At 36.0% G+C, this 10,966-nt stretch overlaps 1 pseudogene; it reads left to right on the plus strand.

Annotated features, from left to right (window-relative positions):
• Positions 1 to 5,474: 5,474 nt before the first annotated feature.
• On the plus strand, positions 5,475 to 6,538 carry LOC106009761 (uncharacterized; annotated as a pseudogene).
• The last annotated feature ends 4,428 nt before the right edge of the window (positions 6,539 to 10,966 follow it).

Genomic DNA, 10,966 nt, shown 5'->3' on the forward strand with positions numbered 1-10,966 from the left:
TATATCTAAGGTTTGACATTTTAAATCACATCTTCTTTTCAACTGAAGGAAATGAAATGATTTTCCTATCTTGACATGATTGATTATTTGGAACCTGAAGCCAAAAATCTATAAGAGTTCAATCTATAGCTCCTGCCAACTGATAGCATGTAATCAAACCTTATTAAAATCATGCATGACTTGCAACTGCAGCTTTATATCTGACAGTAAGTAAATATAATGGGCTTCTGCCTTCAGACCGCACTTTTGTATTAATGTGGTGGTTGATATATCTATTTATGAGAAGATTATGGGTGATGTAAATTTTGCCTGTACTGATAAATGGTATTTCCTTTGTATTTCATCTCCATAAGAGATTGAGGAAATCTGAAATACTGATGGTGCTGAATGTTTATCAGTGGTGGATCTATAAAAAGCCTCTAATGGCAAACTACTAGTCCTAATAGTATGCTTCTTCCTGCTTTTCTAAGGGTTACTTCCTCTAATCCAAACCCTGAGCAGTATCTCCACTATAAAGAAGAGTCATCAGGGCATACAGGCTGAAATTTACACACTCCCGTGTCTGTGGAGTTATTGAGGAACAAGGTTCATCCATTTAAAATTACAGAGCAGGATACGGAACATAGAGACCAGTGACTGTTCCAAGGTTTGGCACATTTATGGGAAAATCAATACTGAAGTTATCATTTCCCTTGCTTTAATTATAATTCCAATTTTCTTTTTGGATGGTGCAGATCAAATAAAAATAAGCCATGCCTCTTCATTGTAAACATTGCCCCATAAATATAAGCTCTGTCATTGCTGAACTCTAGCACAGGCATTTAACCCTGCTTTCCTGTGCCTAGAGTTAATTCTGGCTGTAGATTTTGCAAGGTCAAGCAGCAAGTCTCCAAGTGACCCAGTTGTCGGCACAAACCCATCCATTAAAACACTCAAACCATTCTAAAAGAAGCCAAAATGCCCAGGTGCATTTCCTAAGATTTGAATAAATAAATATTCCCTTTTAGAAAACATTCTTCAGTTGAATGCTAATGCATTTATTAGATTTATGTCTCTTTCATCTCTACTTCATACATGTCCTAGAGATAAGCTTAGGATTCTTATCTACAACTAGAGATAGGATGTTGTGTACTTCCCCCTATACTCAGAGAGCTTACTACTGAAAGGATAAATACTATAACTGGAAAGAAGTGGAATAAAAGTGAGCAATAAAGGTTAGCACAGGAAAACAAGCAAGATTCCCTTTCAAGAATTATTCAAGGATGCTAATCAGAATACTGCCCAGGTGGATATAGTAAAAGAGGTTAGGAAGACTATTTCAGGAGAGACAGAATGTGGAAACCTAGCATGGTGATCTGCTGCTAGAGCATAGTTGATTTGTAGATATTAGCCAGATCAGGAATGGCTCTCTCATCATGGAAAAATAATGTTACTTCATTCATTGTTACTGAGAAGCTATGTATGTTTTTATTTTTCCTTTTTTATTGTACAATTATTATATATAATAGTTATATTCATCTTGGGGAGATGGTACGTATACATATCACAATTTAATAATTTCCTTTTCCTTAATAGATGTAGAGTAAATGATTCTGAAATGAAAAGGGGAGAAGTGAAATCATAATTTTGGTAAAAAAGACTAACATAGTTTGACATTTCTGGTTTCCCACATTTTTCCCTATCAAAAATCCTATCTTACTCTTTAAGTACTTTTAAGTATAAATAATTTGGATAATATGAGCATTTCAAAGATGAGGACACCAAAATTCCTGGTGTGAATTTATTAATCACAAATCTAGTTATAAATGTGCTTTGATTTAAATCATTCTGCTTGCAGCTTCCCAAAATTGCACTACAATTTAAAGACTTTGTTTCCATTTTTTCCTTTTCTCATATTTTTTCTTTTCCCTTCTTTCCTTTCCCCTACCGCTCCCACTTCCCCTATTCCTTTAGCCCTTTTCTTCCTATTTCACATTATCAAATATACATTTTGAACCTTATTTACATTTTTAGTTTTCCACACTAGAGAAACTATTCAGTATTTGTACATGTGTGTCCTATTTATTTCACTTAAGAGTATAGTCTTAATATGCATCCATTTATCTATAAATGTCTCTAGTTTCTCATTCTCTATGGCTGAATAGTACTCCATTTTATAGAAAAACAAGATCTTCTTTATCCAGTCTCCAATTGATGGACAATTGGGCTGTTTCCAAGTTTTAGCTATTACATACTGTGCTGCTATAAACATGGGTGTGCATGTATCACTGTGGTATACTTTTAATTCTTTTGGAAAGATATCCAGCAAGGGAACAGCTAGGTCAAATGGGACCTCTAATCCCAGTTTTTGAGGTATCTCCATATTGATTTTCACAGAGGTTGCTCCAATTTGCACTCCCACCAACAATTTAAAACTTCAATAATCTGATAAAATATCAATCTAAAGAAAACTATGAAATTCAAATGCTAGGTAAATTTCAAAATTGTGTGCATTAGTACTTTGCATAAATTATGGTTTTATTTCACAAAGCATCTAAAGAACTATTTGCACATTTTAGTCAGTGATGAGTTAATATTGATCACATGGTTATTGAGTCTTTTGTGTAAACTTTATTATCGCCATCGATGTCTATCTTTTGTTTTCTTTTGTCATTTGGCAATGCATGATGGAAGGGTTCAAGAAAAACCTTGACTGTCAAGTCTGAGTTAGCAAATCAGTGCCAGAGAGAAAGAGTACATGTGAAACCATACATACACACACTACACTTGTTACTAGAAGTGACCATGAGAAGATATGTCCTTGGGGATTTGTGGGAAACTTAGAGTTCTAAGGTTCTTCAGAACACAAATTGGAAATGATTGCTGTCATCTACTGGATTGGGATGCATAAAATCTAGAGGCTTTCATTGTAATCTTGGCCAGCAAAATTCACACTGAACTCATACCCTGCATCTCCCTACTGTAATGCTTGTTGTTCTTTGCTAGAAATCTCCTCTATGACTATGAGTAAATACAGACCTCTGTGGTAATTACTCATATATGTATGTTACCAACACTGGTCCTACCTCTGAGTACAAGATTCAAATCTCCAACTGCCTTCTATATATTCCCACTACTAATCTATTACATGGGGTTAGATTTACTTTTATTTCATCTACATACAAACTTGTTCTTATGTATGTATTTGACTAAAGTATTAGCACTTCATTCTCTACCTAGATATTTTAGAACTACCTTCCCCTCTACATTACCCACACTACCACCACACACACCCAAGGGCTATGTAAAACCAGTTAATTATCCACTTATAAAGCCCTTTTCCTAAACTTCTCTATCCTATCACCGTACCACTGCCCTAATTCTGTACCTCATGACTGAAAGTATTAATCCAAAAACACATGAATTTTTTTTTTTTCATTCCTGGAGACTTACTTCTGGAAAAATCTATGCATGTCCTCCTGTTTTTCTTTTAAAGTAAGAAAAAATGCATTTACAAAAAACATATACTAAATTTTCATGTCAGCCTTATTGTTAATAACTCAAAACTTGAAAACACACAAATGTCTTTCTTTTTTCAGGGGGCTAATGAACAATCTCGGTATTCAGTTAATGTGAGTATATCGGTCTCTAGGGCTTTATGCTAGGTGAAAGAAACAAGGCCACATCAAAATTACCTATTGTACTATTCTGCTTGCATAACATGCTCAAAATGACAAAACTGTAGTGATAGAGAACCCAGTGTCGTGGGAAAGTGTTTCTGTTGAGAGGGGCTCCTAGAGATTATCTTTCTAACAATGAAAGTGGAGTCGACCCTGGTCTCAGGTCCCTGTTTGGGTGCCAACTGTAGGCAGTCCGGATCCCTAGCCCCACACTGGGGCTCCCCCTGTAGCCAACCCACCCAGCCAGCCTTGCTGTGGGACCTGGAACCATTACTTTGTTCTTTCCTGACCCAGGGGCAAAGGAGGATGAATTACAAAAAGACACAGAGTCAGTTTAACAAGCTGGCAGACAGGGGCGCTTACCTCTAGTAGGCAGAGGAGGTTGGCGCCTTTGGCTCGCCTCACTTTTATTCACCCAAACACTGGCACAAGCGATCAAAGTAAACCCAGATTCATCTGGTTTCCAATATCCATTAGTACAGTCTCTGGTAAACAACTTAACTTCAGCTGTCTTAACTTTCCCCTAAAATGCAATCACTCTTGAATGCAGCCTTTCTCCTTTGTGCTCACAGAGGAGCCCAATTAGGTCTTGATTCTCCTCCGGTGCTGGACATAAAGAATTCTGAATTGTGCTGTGTTGGTGTTTGTACCAATCTATAGATGTTATAAAATCGCATCACAATGCACACCCAAGAAATGAATGCATCCAAAAACCACTGATACCTGAATAAGGCCTGCAGTTTACTTAATAATATCATACCAATACTAATTTCCTGATTTTGAAATTTTACTATAGTAACATAAGTTTTACTCATCAGGACAAACTGGAAGTTGGGGATTGGGGCTCTTTATAATATCTTTGCATATTCCTATCAAGTTTTATATTAAAATTAAAAAATTAAAAATTGATTATGTTCTTTCCAATATTCTGCCCATAGTCTAGTTTCTCTTCAAATTGTATAAATCTTTCACTTTTTACTAATAGTCAGCCTTTCATTGAGTTTCCTTGGACTTCAGAATAAAATCCAATGGATGAGGCTCTAAACTCATCCTGTACCAAAGATAGGTTACACCGTACAAGTTAAGGAGGCAAGGTGGACTTGGTTACAGAATAATGCACAGTTGGGCATTTTGGTGCAAGCCAGTAATCCAAACACTCGGGAGAGTGAGGTGGAGGATCGTGACTATGAAGGCAGCCTGGCTTACGTAGCGAGTAGAGGCCGCCTAGAGCTACAGAGCAAGACGCCATCTCAACAACTAAACAGTCAGCTTTGAATACACTAGTTGCCAGGAATTTATAGCCCATGGAGTCAGTGGATGGTAAAGCACTAGAAGGAAGTGAGTATGCAGATTGGGGGGGAATGTGTTTGAAGTAACTTTTAAGAGGAGGACACCTACCCCAATAGAAGGTTCATAGCGTAATCCATTTGCTCTTTGGAAACCTTGTCCCCTGAGACTTTCAGAAACTCTGATGAGTAACTCTGCAGGAAGCAAGTTTGGCCTGTTCAGGAGTCCATACCACAGGAATCCAACACAGACCTTGATGCTCTGCCATACTTGGATAGAGACCTCCAGAAAGGAGTAAAGAATAGCTGTTGAATTGAACATCATCTACAAGGCAATCTGCAAGACACAGAAATGGCATAAAAAATCCATTTGTGCAGTTTAATAAAGATCCATGTAAGGAATAACCAGATCAAGAAATATATGGTATTATATTAATTTTTGTTGATCTGACTGTGAATCAAGTTTGAGTCCAAGAAATTATTTCTGAAAAAGGATATTTATGGAATACAATCATCCTGATGGGAGATAATGGAAAGACTTACAAAACACAGCATTGAGTATTCAAGTTTCAGAGGTGACTGGGAATGGAAAAGCCAGTTTGAGAGAAAACAGGGATCTCAGGAAGGACATTTCAGTCACATGATATTTATTCCTGACGACATGCCCACTTTCGGTACCCAGCATCAGACAGTTCACACTGATGAGAAACTCCTTGAATGTAAGGAATGTGGGAAAAATTTTAGTTTTGTATCAGTTCTTGTAGGACACCAGCAAATTCACACTGGTGAGAAACCATATGAATGTAAGGAATGTGGGAAAGCCTTTAGTATTGAATCAGGCCTTATTGGACATCAGATAATTCATAGTGGTGAAAAGCCTTAGGAGTGTAAGGAATGTGGGAAGTCCTTTAGTTTCAAATCAGCTCTTACTGGGCATCACAGAATTCACACAGGTGAGAAACCTTATGAATGTAAAGATTGTGGGAAAGCTTTTGGCAGTGGTTCAAACCTTATTCAATATCAGAGGGTTCAGACTGGTGAGGAACCTTATGAATGTAAAGCATGTGGAATGGTATTTAGCAGTGGTTCAGCCCTTAATTGGCATCAGAGAATTCATAAGGGTGAAAAGCCATATATATGTATCGAATGTGGAAAGTCCCTTAGTTTTGGATCAGCCCTTACTCGACACCAAAGAATTCACACCAGTGAGAAACCTTATATATGTAAGGAATGTGGGTAAGCTTTTAATAGTGGTTCAGATCTCACTTAACATCAGAGAATTCACAGTGGGGAGAAACCCTATGAACATAAAGAATGTAGAAAGTCCTTTAATAGTAGTTCTGCTCTTACTAGGCACCAGAGAATACACTGTTAAGAAAACTTATGAATGTAAGGAATATGAGAAAGCTTTTCTTAGTGACTAGAATGTTATTCAACATTAACATCAGAAATATCACACTGGTAAGAAACCTTATCAATATAAGGAATATGGGAAGCTCTTGGGAGGGTTGAGATTTTCAGCAAGATAAGAAAAGTCACAAAAATGAGAAGTTTGATGAACTAGAAATTCTGTGAAGTGAAATTAAGTGATAAAAGAAGGACTTTCAACACATGACACAAGAAAATTCATAGTGGCGAAAGTCTTTACAAATATAATTAAGGCACACATGCCTTGTGCTTCACAGGATAGTTAGCCTAAGAGAATTAATATAGGAAAAAGAGTACCCTGAATAGAATATATATTGGAAGATCTTTATATTCATTTCTTTTTCAGGAAGTTCAAAATAAATGTAAAAATCCAATGGATGAATCTGAGTTTAAAAATCATAATTTCTTTCTCTAGCCTTGCTTTTTATATAACTTCCTTACAGCTGTTTTATTATACTGAAAATTCCTTCCCAGAATGTCATGCATTTATCCTCATCTGTGTATTTTCATTGGTTTTACCCTCATTTGAAGTGATATTTTGCATGCATCATGTTATGCTATCTCCACAGTAACTCTAATATAACTCACTTTCCTCTTTATAGCTTAACTTCACTGAAACTCAAAAATCTTAGATCACGGAGTCAGAGAGAGAGAAAGAAAAAAAGTAATTCAAACCAGGTCAGTTTGACTCTTCTATGTCATATTTATTTATTTATCTATTTATTTATTTATTTTTGGTACCAGGGATCAAACTCAGGTCCTTGCGCTTGCACAGCAGGGGGAGAAACCACTGAGCTAAATCCCCGGCCACCATATTTATTTTTTATCCTGGTTTTTATATTGCTTCTATGAAAGACTGATATGACCCATGCCTTGTGCATGTAATTTCTTGTATTATTATATTCCATAAAATAAGATATGAAAATGACCTGAACTTCATGTTCTACTGTTTTAGATATATACAAATTATCATTTTGAAAATTGTGTTGAAAGGATGTTGATATGAGTAAATAAAGATTTAAAGTAAAAGTGGCTATTTAATGGAAATAACCTAGCGATCTGAAATCGGTGGGTGAAGACCTGGGTACCCATGGAATCTTCTTCATGGCATTACGAAATTCTGTCATCCACTGAGATGTGAGTCACACCAGAAATGCTGGGCTTGGCACTAAAAACATGAAATCTCTTGTTCATTGCTTCCTGTGAAGGGAGCTTCAATTTTAACAGTTCATGGCAAGAAATGGGAGCGTGAATTAGCAAGGAGCCCACTGTAAAGCCTGTGAGTGAGGTCACCTAGGAAGCCTCACAATGTCTGACTTTGAACTCTACATCACTTTTGAGGAAGTAGACAGATTTAATCTATGGGAACCAGGTGAATCAATAACATTACAATCTCAATGCCCATCTGCTTATTGCTTACAAAACAATGTGGTATAGTGAAATTAATCACTCAAGATCACATATGAACATCTCACACACACATAGAAACATACATCTCTCTCTCTCTCACACACACACACACGGGTGGAAGTTTCACAGGCCTAGTAGATTGTAAATTATAGAAATTCGTGCATTGAAGAAAATGCTTGGTTTGGGGTCAGATATCTGTGCAAATGCAACCTGAAGTTAATTATTTTATTTTCTTATCTCTTTCTATTTTATTGACCAAACAAAACAAATGACTCCTCTACTTAATTTAAAAAGTAAGAAAAAAATCATAAAATATATGTAAAACTTCATATATAGCTCATACATGTGAATTTATACAACTTTATATATATACTCATGGAATTATAAAGGTATATAAGATGTCAAATATTAAAACAGTTATGATTCTAACTACACTCAGAGAAAGTAATAGCCTTTGAAAACTAATGAAACTCAAAACTTAAAAGTAGTTAAAGCAATTACCACGTTCCCTGTTTTTCTGTCAATTCAATCTGATCTCAATATATAGAAATTCAGATGGTGTGAAGGTATTAGAGCTACTTCAAAACATTCTGATACACATTTTGGGCGCTTGGCAGAAATTTAGAAGGGCTATAGACTTTCATGGTTCTATACAAGGTAAGCAGAATGATAGTTGTCACTTCCAGGCAGAAGCTTTATGATCAAGTATGTCATGCATTGTGTTTCCTTTGCAATAATGATGTTGAAAATGCATCAGGAAGGGCAGCTTAAAGAGATGAAATTCCATTGGTTTTAATCTCTTAGTAATTATAGCAAACTTCCCTTGGACCCCTTTTGTACATTCAATATGAATAAAATGTAAGTTTTTTGTGTTAAGACACTTTGGTTTGGAGCTAATATACTTTTACACATATTCTACATCACCTTTACCTACACACACGATATCAAGTATCAACTTTAATCTCTACCATTCAAGTGGATTTTTATGAAATAAATGAGCTATATAAAATTTGTTTGTATTTTGAGATACAGAGACATAGAGACACAAGAGACAGACATGGAGACAGGGAGACAGAGATTGTATCTTATCAATTGCATATGTGAAAGTTAAGCTTAATTGTCACCCTGACTAGATTAACAGACTCCTGGAAAGATGATTGAATCATGGGGTCAATAAACTTGTAAGTGGATTGATCCACTGATGTGCATAGATTGCTTAATATGCTATTAGGAGGGGGGTCTTCATTGGAGGAAGCTTGTCACTGGAGGTCTATCTTTGTAGGGAATATCTCTTCCTTGTATTCTTCCACTGTGCTCTGCTTCTCACCTGTCCAGAAGTAATCAGCTTTGCTCCTCCATGCCCTTCTGCCATGATGTGTCTCCTTTGTAGACATCTGATCATAGACTGAAACTACTGAAATTGGAAACCAAATTAAATTTATTAAAGTTTCCTCCTCCAGTGTTGGGTATTTTGTACCAGTAATGGGAAATCTCACAAGTTATAACATTTAGCATCCAAGATTTCAAAGATGGCCACTGTCTCTTCCTTTCTCATGCCAGCTTGTTATGTACCATATCAAGACTTACATATAATTGTCCTTCCCTTGGAAAAATCTGGCATTACTAAATTACTTTACTAATAGAATGTGGTAGAAGAGATATTCTAGGACTTTCAAGGCTAAGTCATATTGAGACTGAAAGGTTCTCCCTGTGTATTGTGGAATTCTTCAAGCAAACCAGCTTTCATATTTGATACCCACCCCCAACAAAACAAGTTACTTTGAGATGTTTCAGTTGGCAGCCTTCTGAATCCCCAGCCCCAAATCAGCATCCTTTCCAGCCATGTGCGTGAATCATCTTGGCTATCCGATGAACTCAAGCCTTCAGATGACTGCAGTCTCCACCAACAAAAACTGCAACAACATTAGAGATTTGACATAAAAATCACCCAAATGATAACATGCCAATTATAGAACTTGAGAGACAATACTGAATTTTTTTATTTCACCAGGTTCTGGGCTATATATATATATATATATCAAAAAGTAATTTGAACACTCTGTGATGGGCTTAAAATCTATATAAAATGGAAATAAAATCTATATAAAATGGAAATAATACATATCTTTCAGCATGGTTGTAGAGATTAAACTGTGAAAGCTACATAAATATGTTTAGTACCATATCTGTAATATTATGTGCATCAATCAAGACATTCATGTTCATGAAAGGTAAGAAAAAGAAGTTGTCAAGCATTCAACCATTAGTGAACTGAAATAACAACTTGTAGTTTTCTTCATTCTACTTGTCCATTGAGGTTAGATCTGGTCATTCAGTGACTCAGGATGACAAGGCAGTGGTCCACATCTTGACCTTTAATGGTTCCTATGCCAGATGGAGATGGAAGCTCTTTGAGTGGTCAAATTTCAGCACTTAAGTGCACTGACCTGGAAGAAACACTCATCAGAGAAGAAAACAATTCATTAGCCTGGACCACAAGGAGCATCAATAAAGTGTTACCATTAGTTCTGTTTCTCGAAATTGGAAGAGGAGCATTTGAGTAATAGCATAACATACTGTGGAGTGTTTTTAAATATACAATTGTTCTATTCTAATGAATTGTGATTAACTTATTTGTTTTGTTCATTGTCCATCTACTGCCCTACACTGGAATGTGAGCTTCATGGAAGATGTTTCTCTTGGGTATTCAACTCTGACCCAAGCACACAGAGACAGCAGAGCTTATATTTGATAGCTGCTTATTAAATATATGGTAGAAATATGGGTCACCACCACCACCACCACCACCTCCATCATCATCATCACAATTTCATAGTGACTACATATTCTGAATTTTAAAAGACATAGAGTAAATAATTAGAGAGATATAACCTGTTCAATACTATCAGTAACAACAAAGCTAAGTAAAAATACCTAGAAGGCTTTCACTAGGAAAAAAAGAGAAAGATTTTTAAATAATTATTTTGAATTCCCAAAGCATGCCTAGCACTAATTTACAGAGGTATGAATGTCATCTATCAATTAAATATGCTACAGCACCAGATAAATCTAAGTTTGAATCTTAATTTCAATTTACTAGTTGTGTGATTTTGGTCAGTAAACTAAAGGTTTTAAAGAACAGCACACTTCTAACACACCTCACTCTCTTCATTTCCTCTCCAT

This window comes from Heterocephalus glaber, unplaced genomic scaffold (assembly GCF_053883595.1).
Source record: "Heterocephalus glaber isolate CG9 unplaced genomic scaffold, H.glaber_assembly_v1.0 deba00001479, whole genome shotgun sequence".
NCBI classification, from domain to species: Eukaryota; Metazoa; Chordata; class Mammalia; order Rodentia; family Bathyergidae; genus Heterocephalus; species Heterocephalus glaber.